The sequence below is a fragment of the Ascaphus truei genome, chromosome 5 (assembly GCF_040206685.1).
Source record: "Ascaphus truei isolate aAscTru1 chromosome 5, aAscTru1.hap1, whole genome shotgun sequence".
Taxonomy (NCBI): domain Eukaryota; kingdom Metazoa; phylum Chordata; class Amphibia; order Anura; family Ascaphidae; genus Ascaphus; species Ascaphus truei.
Genome location: NC_134487.1, coordinates 283879853 through 283893467, shown reverse-complemented (window position 1 = coordinate 283893467; position 13615 = coordinate 283879853). Strand labels below are relative to the sequence as shown.

General features: G+C 43.1%; 1 long non-coding RNA gene across 1 annotated transcript in view; it reads left to right on the top strand.

Annotated features, from left to right (window-relative positions):
• The first annotated feature begins 3276 nt into the window (after positions 1–3276).
• LOC142494595 (uncharacterized) overlaps positions 3277–13615 on the top strand; it is a 30746-nt gene continuing 20407 nt past the window's right edge. Inside the window, exons 1-2 of the long non-coding RNA XR_012801551.1 lie at positions 3277–3341; positions 9874–9970. This is a non-coding gene — a long non-coding RNA (uncharacterized LOC142494595). The remainder of the gene's footprint in view (positions 3342–9873; positions 9971–13615) is intronic.

Below are 13615 nucleotides of genomic sequence, written 5' to 3'. Positions count from 1 at the left end.
GGCAGTTACAATGTGGAATGCCTTAGAGATGGAGACAGTGAGGGCAGATACAATAGATATCTTTAAAAAAAGGTTGGACATCTTTTTAGAAAGGAAATGTATACAGGGATATACCAAATAAGTAAACATGGGAAGGTGGTTTAAACAACTAGGTTAGAATCAGCACTCCATGCATGTATGAATGAAACAATGTGCAATGGTGCGAAGCAATCACAGAAACACCAACATCCCTAGAGATAAAGATATATATATATCTATATATATATACTATAGCAGGGTATGTCTTTTCTGCCTGTCTTTCCCCTCCCTGCTATGTAAGTTCTGCTAGCTGCAGGCTATAAGAGGTTAATCTGTGGGCTTTTGACCCCCCCTCCTACTCCCTTTTGAGTGACAGAAGGTGGTGGTGACTCATGGTCTGGTAACAGCCTATCTGGTAAAGGTACAAACCTTGGGCCCGCTCCTTCTGGTTCCTCTGAAGGGAAGGGCCAAAAGTTAGTGAGTTAGTCTGTGTTCACCCTTTGTAAGGAGTGGACGTGAGTTCCCTCATCTCCCCTCCTGTGAGTGTGAGAGGCCAGTCAGACCGCAAGGCTTACTGGTCTGTAAGATCTAAAGGCTCCAGACTCAAGAGCATGCTTCATTCAAAAGCCTGGAATCTTCTGAGGCCCTGTAACCGCTGTGGTGACATCTATGCAGTGATGCAATAAAGTCTGTGTTCTATTATATACCTGCCTGAACTGAGTCAGTAAGGAGGTGTATGAGAGATGTGCTTCAGAAGGAGACTGTCTCTGGTATTCCCAGAACCCACTACATCACAGATCCACTTGGCTCTCCTGAACCAACAGGTATGCCTCAGCACCACACAGAGACAGTAACTAACCATGTATCTCCCAGAGGAGGGGGGGGAGGGGGAGGAGGGGTAGTACATGTGCTACATATATATGTATGTCATTTCCCAGAATCCCTTGCTGCAGTGGAAGTGCTGTGTGCTGGGTGATAATGGTGAAAGACAGGCAAATGAACATACAGTAATATTTCCATTTGCTATATGCTTTACTGTGAAGGGTTTTTGTCACTTTTTTTTTACCCCCCATAACCTTAATAATGTGTGGAATATATATCTATATTGGGATGTATAGTAACAGACAACACTACAGTATACAACAAAAGACATGGGAGCCCAATGCTACATCCAATTGACAAAACATATATGGTAATAAGTATAAAGTTAAATACCTCAATAATAATAATAATAATAATAATTTCTTGGTTATTTAGTTAAACCATTTGGCCAAAGCGTCATAAACCTGCATACCAGCGCCAAGGTATAACCAAATTTGCAGGTCCTAACACTACACTGTGAACATTTCCTTTTACCTATGTATGAGGGGAAACAACCACAGTGAGTCCTGTCCATACAGCAAAATGAAAAAAAAACTCCCAAGTTAAAAAGGTGGGGAGGGGTGAGCTCTGGTAGGAGGGGCCACTTACCTCCAAACAACTGTTGCCAGTTAGAAATTGAATTAACACACACTTTCCCAGTAAGCTCAAGCTCCAACACCCACCACATCATAAACATATATTAATGTCAAAAGGAGTGCTACTGAGCGTGGCAAATGTATACAACAAAAGACAGAGAGGGGTGCCCAATGCTGCATCCAATTGACATTCTGCGATAATCCAATTGGTTCGAGAGGTCACGCTATTTTATGTCTCTCCAGTTTGATTAAACTGATTTTATGTTTAAACTTGGAAACTCCGGTGGACCTTCGTTTTTTGTATATACTGCGACAGCCTCAGGGAAATGTGCTGTGTATACGGACGTGTCACTATGTATTTGCACATTAAGGTGACAGTAACAGGGTCAATCCCCTGTCATGTTATATGAAGCAGGAAAACTTGTGTGCAGAGCCTCATACAGGACTGAGGAGGTTAATTCTAGTGCAGGCTGTCTTAATTAATCTCCTCAGCTGCTTCATTTGGCCTCGTCCAGGGTGGTGCTGAGCGGGCGCTCGCGATGGACCCGTTGTAACAATGCACGTGGCCTGCGTGAGCGGGCGGGCGCGCCTGCTCGGCGCTCAGCTGCTTCCCGAGCAAGCAAAATTGATTTTGCTGCTCGCAAGCGCGTCACGTGAGCGGTTCGCCCAATGAGGGCAAACCAGCTCTGTGACGTCGGGGCCGCGCCTCCAGACGCGCGTGCACCTAGCCGGCCAGGAAAAGCAGGGCCGAGCAGGGTGCAGCGCCGGAGCGCTAGCGCGCCCTTTCCCTACCTGGACGAGGCCTAAGGCCTTTAAAAAGCTTGTAGCACTGACTGCAAGATTTCTCTGGTCAAGAAGGTTCTGGATCTTGGTCTGCTGTGGAAACAGACTTACAGAACCCTACCTCAGCTGAAAATAACTGACCTTGTGGACCGTTCATTTGACTGTTGTTGGTATGGGGACTAGCCCCCCAACCCGTAGATGGCGGACGGGGGGGTGTTGTTTAGTCAGTGCTCAATAACAGAGTTAGCCCTGTTTTGTATGTTTTCCTTTAACCCTGTTTTTGCTGAAACATAAGCGGTGGGTTTTTTTTGTTGCTGTTTCATGGGACATTGAACAACAAACACATGAAATCCTCCATTCTGGTGCTTCAGGTATATTCTTCACACTGACCTTTCCCAAACAAAGAAAACAAATATATAAATGTTTCCCTAATCAGGGAGGCACAAAAGATTCCCTTCTGGGTGCACTCTTTCAGATAAGTTACAGCTCGCTGTTGAGAACAAATTGAATCTCTGAGCTATAGCTCTTATACTGAACTCTTAAAATCAAAAACAATGAATTATTTAATCAACAAATATACAAAAAATATACAAATTAATGACTGTGATATATTTACAATATTGTGTATTTAAAATCCTCTATGGTGAATTGTATAGAGGCAATCAGTTCATGTATGAGAACACCGCCATCTATTGGTTGTAGAGTATAATAATGTGGCAGCTATATCAGTACACTTGTCTATATCCCAGAGGAGCTTCACCAATACATGTAATTAGCAACACTGGAAACACACAGTGTATGTTGTGCGCTTGTGAACTCTCCCCTATATACTAGGCCCGCAGGAGAGCGCAAACTTTTGAAGCTGCGCTCCCTGTCAGGCCTCGCGCCCCGCTCCTACCTTCCAGATCCATCAAATGACGCTCAGGGGTCATTTGAAGCCGGTGATGTCACGTCACATGACCCCGTGGCGGCAGTTGACGCCGCGTTGCCATGGATACGCGTCCTTGTTGCAGAGGCCTCACGCGATCCCCCGACATTAATTTAAATGCCTGTGACGACAGCGCGGGACCCCTGCAAACGCCCGTAAGCCCCCCCCCCCCGAAAAGTCTCCTGCCCCCCCTGGGGGGTGCGCCCCCCAGTTTGCGCACCGCTATGGTATAGGATCTAGTAACAGAATAATAGCTAACTCATGAGTGGTGGACACGGGGAAACAGAGCTCCAGAAGCCACCATTGAACCACAGTAAACTAGTTGGTGAAAAGATCAGCATCCCTACACGTAATGATTGATGCGCGCAGGGAAAACACCCTAGTATAATAAAGTATGGTATAGTATCAAATGGTAAGTACAGTGCCATACTCATGAGTCTGTAACACCAGGGATTAGTACCCAAAGGCCACTTGTGAGCGCTATAGAGACACACTGGGTCCCACCATACAATTAAGCAAAAATGATCACAATGCAAGTAATCGTATACAGAATGAGGTGACTACAAACCACAGTCTCCAGCAAAATGCATGAGCTTCTTGCTATTCATGGCTCCGTAGCAACATTCATGTGTGTATCCATCTATGCAGCACAGCCTAGCGCACGGATAGAGGCGCTTGTGTATGTATACACGTGTATTTGGATACAGTTGCAAGCGGGACTCGTGTGTGGTCTCTACCCTGGCTGACAATGTTATTGGAGATTGTGGTTTGGAGTCACCTCATTCTGTATACGATTGCTTGCATTGTGATCATTTTTTGCTTAATTGTATGGTGGAACCTCTCTACCTGTGTCTATATAGCGCTCATAAGTGGCTTTTGGGTACTAATCCCTGGTGTTACAGACCCGGAGCGTCATTGGACGGATCTGGAAGGGGGCACGAGACCAGGGGAGGCCTGGCAGGGGGGCGCAGCTTCAAAAGTTTGCTGTTCTAATAACCATTTGATACTATAACCATACTTTATTATACTAGGGTGTTTTCCCTGCGCGCATCAATCATTACGTATAGGGATGCCGATCTTTTCCCCAACTAGTTTACAGTGATTCAATGGTGGCTTCTGAAGCTGTTTCCCCGTGTCCACCACTCATGAGTTAGCTATTATTCTGTTACTAGATCCTATACCATACCCTAGTTAGTATATAGAGGAGACTTCACAAGCGCACAACATACACTGTGTGTTTCCAGTGTTGCTAATTACATGTATTGGCGAAGCTCCTCTGGGATATAGACAAGGGTACTGATATAGCTGCCACATTATTATACTCTACAACCAATAGATGGCAGTGTTATCATACATGAACTGATTGCCTCTTTACAAAGGACCTAGTATTCCCCATAGAGTTTAAATACTATTGTAAATATATCAGTCATTAATTTGTATATTTTGTATATATTATGGTATATTTGTTGATTAAATACTTCATTGTTTTTGATTTTAAGAGTACAGTATAAGAGCTATAGCTCAGAGATTCAATTTGTTCTCAACACCCAGCTGTAACGTATCTGAAAGAGTGAACTCAGAAGGGAATCTTTTGTGTCTCCATGATTAGGGAAACATTTATATGTTTGATGTCCATCCTTATCCACCTTTGCACCTCAGTATCTTTACACCGCTGATTAATAGGTTGAGCGGTAGCACAACTGTCTGTCCCAACAGAGAAAAGAAAGAAGAGAAAGAAAAGAGATTCTCAACGTACCGTGGAAGTTGCGGGAACATTTAACAATGACCCTACAGCACCAGGAAAACATTACAGAAAGAAGCAGAGATGTTCTGCAGCCTAGAGTAACTGGCGCAATTGCCCTGGGAAGGGCCGCAAAAGAAAAGGATGAGCAAAACAATGACGATTCCTTGAATCAGGCTAAAAATGCATTAGCTCATGCACTCCAATCTCCGTGAACGATTAGAAAAGGAGCTAGGACTTTACGTTGAGATACAGAGGTTCAGCTGTAAGATATGTCTACAACTCTTTATGATGTCACCTGTATGATGTCATGTGCCAGATATATAGCCTACCAGGTACAACAACACCCAGTTGCTGATCTGCTTAAAGAAATTGTGCATTGCGAATAGGAGGCGGCTGAGGAGACGGGCATGCCAGGACAGCGAGGAAGAAGGAGAGGTTGGTTGTTATAGGGAGGGTGGGTGTGTAAATTAGCATCTCCCCTGACCCTTTTTAGTTAGGTCTTGCAGGGCTTCAGTGAACCTGTGTGGATTTGTTAGGTCCCCAAGCACAGCTGGGAATAAATAAAGGCTCCATCTATACTAACCTGCTTATAGATAATAACGTCTTCATGGCTGTGATAGGGGGTTAAACAAAGACCCTACCAATCCCTCTGTGTGCACTTCCACCAACGGATTTATTTTTCTTCCAAATAAGTTTCTCAAAACAAAAGTTCTCTAACGAAGTCCAACAGTAACATTATTAATGTCCTTAAACAAAAGTAGAAATATATTGAATTCCTGCAGGGCTAGGGTTGCCAGGTGGCTTGTCCAATAATACTGGACACAATGGCGAAAGATGCGACGCGCATGAGAATCGTTGGTGTGGAAGAATGTTATTTATAAATGACCTGACTGTTATGTCATTGTTTCTAAATTTCACTCCAAGTATTTACCAATTTGTATCAATTTATATTCTGTTTCGTAAAACATCTGAGGAGGAGTCTTGGGAGGGAGCGCCCTTCCGATGATTTTTTTGTGAAATAGTGCAAATTGGTGCATGCTTGGAGTGAAATTTGAGAACAAATGACTTAATGGTCAGATAATTTATAAATAACTTACCTGCAGTCATACTGTACATGGCGAGCAATAGTGATCTTAATGCTGCTCCCACAAATGCCAAGATTGTTGCACCCCTCCTCATCCTCTCTCCCCTTATCCTCTCACCCCCCTCATCCTCTCTCACCCCTCCCTTCATCCTATCACTCCCCCTCCCTTCATCCTGTCACTCCCCCTCCCTTCATCCTCTCTCACCCCCTTCCATTATCCTCCCTTCCTTTATCCTCTCTCAACCCCCTCTCAGTCATTATCACTACAGTAGCTTTCAAATTTAGACTTCAAAATCCAGCGTTAAATTGCATATTGAATCATGCCATTGAATAAGTAACCTGCTCTGCCTTCTTGCCTGCGAGTAAGAAGGTGCTACAGAGATTGCATTGCTGCTGTGATAAATTTACAATGGTGGTTATTTATTTTTATTTTTGCAAACGTTTTTTTTATTGTTTTTGTGGTATCAAAACTTTGAAACAGGAAAAACAATGTACATAAATTTCATCTGAACAATAGAACTATCTTTTTTGGTATTTACACATATATTCTGACCCTAATGTCTTAAGACATTTCATTAAAGCCAACAGAAACTCCATCTTATCTTTAGAACATTAAAATACTTCTTGGATGGTGGTTATTTTTTTGTTTTTTTTTATTGGGTTTTTCAGAAGGTAGGTTACAGCATAACATATCATGACAAGCTGGTACAGAAGACATTAGTTATTTTTTTGTTTTTTTTTATTGGGTTTTTCAGAAGGTAGGTTACAGCATAACATATCACGACAAGCTGGTACAGAAGACATTAGTTATTTTTTTGAACAGATTGATAATAGTATAGCTTCCGTACAACCTGTTAGGATCCGAGAGTATCCAGCCCTCCTCTCCGTCCGGAGGGGGGGGTGTTAATGCACCCGTCTCTCCTTTTCAAGAGGAATAAGGATAGTTAAAGGGAGAGAGGGGAGCGAGAGAGGGGAGGGATGGGGGGGTTGGAGTAGAGGAGTGGGGGTATGGAGCGGCATAAGAAAGGGCCGCCTAAGGCCCGACATCCACCGATCTCTAGAACAGAGTTTGAATATTCTATGGGGGTTTAATCATATGGCCAAGCTTCCCAGGTTTTGTTGAATTTGTCTAGTTGTTGTTTTAACGTAAGTACAAAGGATGTTAATTTTTTGATCTGAGGGGGGAGGCCTTCTATAGGCTTGCCCAACAGAAACGACACCGGATCCAGCGGGACCTCCACCTCACTTATCTCCTCCACCATAGTTCAGATCATATCCCAAAAAGGGCCCAACACGGGACAGGTCCACAGTATGTATACCAGGTCTCCCTGCTGGCCGCATCCCTTCCAGCAGAGGTCTGACAGGCCAGGGAAGGCCTGGCCCAGCCTACTCAGGGTGAGGTACCAGTGGAATAACATTTTATAAATGTTTTCCTTGATGGTGGTACAAATTGAGGTTTTGGTTGCGGCCTCCCAGATATCCTCCCAATCTTCTCTGTCTATTTCTATATTGAGGTCTCCAGTTCACTTAAGCATATAGCTACGGTTGACGGGTATCAGGGCACGTGCTAGTCCCATATAAATCTCAGAGATCAGACCCTTCCGATATGTTCCTACTACACATATCTTTTCAAAGTTAGAGGGGCTTTCAAATTTGGAGTTGTGGGAGATCGTTAATAGGTCTTGAAAATGGGAAGAATGTTAGTATGGTAAAAGAAAAGTAAGGGTGATTGAGCAATTGAACAAAGTTGTCAGTACTGTATGTACTTTCTGTCAACACACACACACAGACAAGAGACAGAGAGACAGAGAGACAGAGAGACAGAGAGACAGAGAGACAGAGAGACAGAGAGACAGAGAGACAGAGAGACAGAGAGACATAGACACACACACAGAGACACAGACAGGACAAACACACAGACAGGACACACACACATACAGGATATACACACACACAGACCCACACACAGGAAGGACACATCCAAATTGAGTATTTGGCCCTTCTTACAGTGCTTGACGTAAATAATTTGCAGTGTGTGTTAGCAAACACCTTGAATTTTTCAGGATAGTTATAGGCATTATACAGCACTTCATGTGCCAAGTTTTAAGGTAACCGGGTTATGTTTTGACACCTTAATTCACATTAAGCACTTTTTTATATGCATTTTCCACTTTCAGAAAGTGTTTAATGTGCATAATTTGCAGTGCATGTTATGAAAAGCCATGACATTTTCAGGATAGCTTGGGGGAGTGCAAAGCATGTACTGTGCAAAGTTTGACTGCAATTGGTGTATGTCTTGGCACATTTATCCACATTAAGCGTTTTTCACATTTAGGGGGCTATGCACTAAGCTGTGATAAGTCGTTTTAAGAGCGCAAAGTGCTCTTAGAACGTGAAGTTCCGTCGAGCGCGATTCACAGAGCCGCGCAAACAGGCACTTTGCGCTCTAAAACTGACTTTTCCAGGAAATTTTTCAAAGTCCAATTTTGCTTGTACGATCAACTGTTTGCGCTGAATCCTGCCCTTCTGCGGGATTCACTAAGCTACGCAAACTTATCGTACTTGAAAGTGCGCTGAAGAAAGCTCACCAGCTAAAGGCAGGTGATAAAAAAAGCTGTAGTTTGAAAAATTTCTTTGTTTACATTTTTGCAGGTGCAACACCCATACAACAGGCCGACGGGTGTCCCCGGCTGACCCCGTGGGGGCCCCCGCGGGAGTCCGGGGGTCCCCGTGGGTGTCCGCGGGAGTCCCGGGATCCCCGCGGGCCTGCGGTACCAATGTTGTGCCTCCAGAAAAATATACAATATTTCTAACTAAATGCACCCCCTCCCCCCGCCCCCTAATACATACAATACCGTAATGGGCAAAATTACTATTATCCACATATGGATAATAATGCATTTATCCTTTTAAAATACATATAAATCACAATAAATACAGTAAATACATATTACACTTACCTTTTCCAGGCACCCACACGATGAAGGCCATCTTCATCCTCATCTTCATCTTCATCCTGCCCATGTCCCCTCCTAAGCTGCAAAACATACAAAACAATCAAAATAGCCAATGTAATGTCCCCTAACCCCTTAATCACCTTAGCGGTCATTAACCGCCATAGTCATTAAGGGGTTAACCCACCCTCACCCACCACTCGGGAGGCCTATACACCCTCCGGTGTCTGGTGGCCCTCGGGTGGCCCCTATGGGTCCACGGTGCCCCCACAGATGGGTCCACCGGTTCATCCCTGCAGGTGTCCCCCGTGAGTTCGCCAGCCTGGTAACCATGGAAACTCCGAGGAGACCTCAGGTGGTCTCCAGAGGTCCCGGCAAACCCAAGGAACCAACCCTGTATGTAAAAAAAATAAACCTGTCCTATACATTTAAATACATAAATACCCCATTTAAAACTCCAATTTGAGTGGATGTGTTTGCAAAATAATTGGAGTTTAGGAACAGTAAAGATAAGAATCTTGCTTCTCCTGCTCCTCCTTATTTTCCAATAACAGCCCTAAACTTAGGAATGTGATAATTGTGTTGGCAGGTGTGAGCCAAAGTGTAGTATAAAACTTTTATGGTAAAAACCTGTATTTTCTTGTATTGATCAGGTATCCGTATCAATAAAAGGCCAACTCCTCCTGGAGGGGCGTATTATTATAATTTTCTGTAAGCCAGCCCACCTAGGGGCATGTATTATACCTCAGAAGGGTATAAAGATGATGTATTTCTCACTGTATGGCAGAGAAAGCTCTGCATTGAGCTTCCTTTCCTTGTATACTCGTAATGAAATAAACTCTTACTTGATTCAACTCTGAAAAATATTGAACCCGTAACCATTGTATTTTTTCTCGCATTCACAGTTTGGGGGCTTCGTCTCGGATGCTCAGAACTCCCGGAACCAGAACATCTCGGCTGGACTGGACTTCTCAATCACTCAAACCTGAGCTCACATGACAGGTAAGGCTTGTTCCTTTTTAACAAAAAAGCCAATAGTTTAAGTGTTTGAGTGGTTAGAGTGAGTACTGTCTTGACTGGATGTTCCTCTGGGGGTAACGAGTATCTTTTTCAGTAATCAAGTAAGTTTTTATATCTATATATCGATATATATATATACTAGTTGCTGTCACCATATAAAGGTTTAAGGAGATATATGTTCACTTCCGGTGTATAAATTGGTGAGAGAAATATAAATCAAGGTATGGTCCTGTATTTCAGTAAAGGATACTCCGTCAGGAGTGACCTTTTGGTTCTGAGCGGGAAGTGTCCTTGGTTGTATTTCTTACTCATTTTTATACCAACGTGTATTCCGGAACCTGGATGGTACATAATCAATTTAATTTGGTTATTGTAAACAACGGTTGTACGTAATCCGCTTACACTGGTTACTGTAAAGGGTAGATGATGGAACGAGATTGCCATCTACCGGAAGTTCTGCGCAGTATATATGTGACAGCACTAGAAACCCATAATGTAAATGTAATAGACAGGGAAAATGACTATTGTTGGCCACAAGATGACAGTTTTGACATACGAGAAAATTCACTGACTGACATGCAGACAGATAAGGAAAAAGAGTATACTTTTGTGCAAAAGGAAATATATGCTTTAAATTCACACACCATTGTCTACCCTGTGGGGGTACCTAACAATAACAAAGAGTCAGAGCCTCTCAGTGAAGGAGAAGATTTCCTCCTCCACCAGGCTATGTCATATACACCCACTCCCTGAGACACTAATATTTTGCCCATGAGGAAACTCACAGAGGACAGTACCACATACAGATACAAGACATGGACACCTAGTACACTTATGACACTCAGAAATCAATTCCCACGACCAAAAGACGATATAGGGAGTTTTTGTGACATAAAGAAAAGTCTAATGTCTGCATGCGACCCCACTCGCGAAAATATAAAAAATGTATTTACAGTCATTATGACAAAAACAGAACAGGGGAAATTTACCAAAGCCTTTAATAACGATAGAGCTGAAGGGACTCCAGTATGGGCCTCAGTAAATTGGGAGCCCGCACAAAAAACAACACTAAACAAGGCCATTTTGGCCGCACTCCAAAAGGCATTTGCCCCAGTGATTAATTGGGAAAAAATAAATTCAATCAAGCAGGAAAAGGGAGAGACAGTAGAAGAATTTGCAAACAGGTTAATCCAGGCTGTAAAATCCTATGAAGGGATAAGGAATGTGGAGGTAGATGCTGGCCCTCTTCTAGTGGCAGCCTTTGTTATGGGTTTACACACAGATATTGCCAAAGGTTTAACCTGGGTATTTAAAAATTGGGAAAGTCTACCCATAAGTGAAATGATAGCTAGCGCAAAGCATTTTGGAAGGAAGAAACAGGAATGTGAAAAGGCAGAGAAACAGGAATCGTGGATGAAAGCTCAGACTGTATTTTTTCAGGAAAATAGACAGCGAGAGGGTGGTTACCAAGAGAAGGACAAAGGAAGTGACAATAAAAGAAGGGTTTGGAGGCAGATAGAATGTTTTAATTGCAGAAAAATAGGACACACAGCCAGAAATTGCAGAACAGCCCCTAGGAGAAATAACCAAACGGTTCCACCAGTTATTTTCTTTTCTCGACAAATTGTTTTTGTTTTAACTAAAACAGGTCTTCCCCGCCACTATTAAGAATCTCAGGTTTTCTCAAGTATACACACAGAGTAGGGAACACACTGTCTTTTTGTATGTATTCAAAATTGGGGAAAAAGTTTTTTCCCCCAAAAAATGTTATGTTACATTATATATATATATATATATATATATATATATATATATATATATATATATATATATATATATATATATATATATATATATATATATAAAAGTTTATAAAAAAGTTTGTTTGCAATAAATTACTATGGAAAGAAGTGTGAACCTAAGAGCAGCCGCCCCGGTTTTCTTATACGTAAGAATGCGAACGCACGGGCTCGTAGTGGAACATTCCGACCTTCAGTAATCCCCGTGTGTCCGTGGTAGTATAAATCTTTGGATTTCATGAGGCTTTGTGGCTACGATTATGCATGGCATGACCATCTAATCAAAGCTACAGGGCAAGGACTGCAAGCATCAGCCTTTCCCCCCATATTTCCCCACAGCAATAAGTGGTTATAAGTAATTTCCTAATACAGACTCTGGTCTCAGTGCCGTCAGTTATACTGTTATGCCTTCGACAAAAGAGCTGTAAAAAGGATCTGAATACCCTTATAAGTTTTACCTGAATGAATCCCCGTGTGTAAGAATTGAATCATGCTAAACACCAGAGTATCACATGTATGCAAATCACCATCCAAGAACTTGTAAGTGTTTACAAAAATAAGAATATCGTTAATTGCTTACAATAAAAGTTCTAAATGTCCGTGATAAATGAGAAAGAAGGACAAAAAGAATGGGTATATGTGGAAAGATCAATTAATTTTTACCATTTTTTTTTTATAAAACAGCCCAGTTACTGGTATAGTTTAAAAGTTTATTCGTTCTGGCCAGGCGGATACATATTTTTTTTAAAAATATTTTTCCTTTATTGGTGTCTTTTGATGCAGTTACACGTAGATCTTGATATAACATTCACAGCATAGCATGACAATTCGTTGTAAAATACAGGCACATGGCAGTGAGGAATTCTGAGACACACAATAAACCTTTTTTCCATTTTCAGTGGTGAAAGGAGAGGGGATTACGAGGGACTGGTGGATAGCTGGGAGCGACATGGGGAAAAAGAGGGGGAGGGAGGGGTGAAGGGATGGGGGAGGGGATTGTGGTGGGGAGGGGCGCATCGGCCCTCGTCCGCAAGGGTATTAGTGTTGGAGCAGGGCTTGCATCAGTGTCAGGGCCCCCGACCCTGGCCAAGGCTCCCAGGCTCTATAGAATTGAGGCATTCTTTGCTTCAACATGGCTGTCAGTCTCTCCATATTCATGACCCCGTCTATTCTTTTGATAACTGTTCTCCTGGAAGGGGCCTTAACTTGTTTCCAGGCCGCCGCGATGCAACATCTGGCGGCCATAAGGATCGCCGAGGAAAGTCTGGCTATAGGGGCGAGAAGGTCTTCAATTGGTTTCCCCAGCATGTACGTCAGGGGGTCTAGGGGGACCTCTAAATCCAAAGTTTCAATCAGGAGACTCTGGATCCTGATCCAGAACCTCTGGATCTCCGGGCATGTGCACCAAATGTGGGGCATGTCCCCCTTTGACCACATCCTCTCCAGCACACGTCCGAGGTGCCTGGGTAGATCTGGCTCAGTCTACTCGGGGTCAGGTACCATTGGAATAAAATTTTATAAATATTTTCCTTCGTGACTGAGCAAATTGATGTTCTGGTAGCAGCTTCCCAGATATCCTCCCAGTCCTCCAGGTCTATAGGGGTATTCAGATCAGCGCTATATTTTTGCATATAGGAGGAGTGTGTAGAGGGGGATTGAGATGCCTCTAGTGTTCTGTATACATCGGAGATTAAGCCTCTCTGATATTCCCCTTTGAGACAGAGGGTCTCGAATCTAGTGTGCGCTGGGAATTTTAAGCTCGGGGATTGGGCTCTCAGAAAGTGCCTAATCTGAAGGTATTTGAAGATGGGGAGGTCTGGGGAGGAGA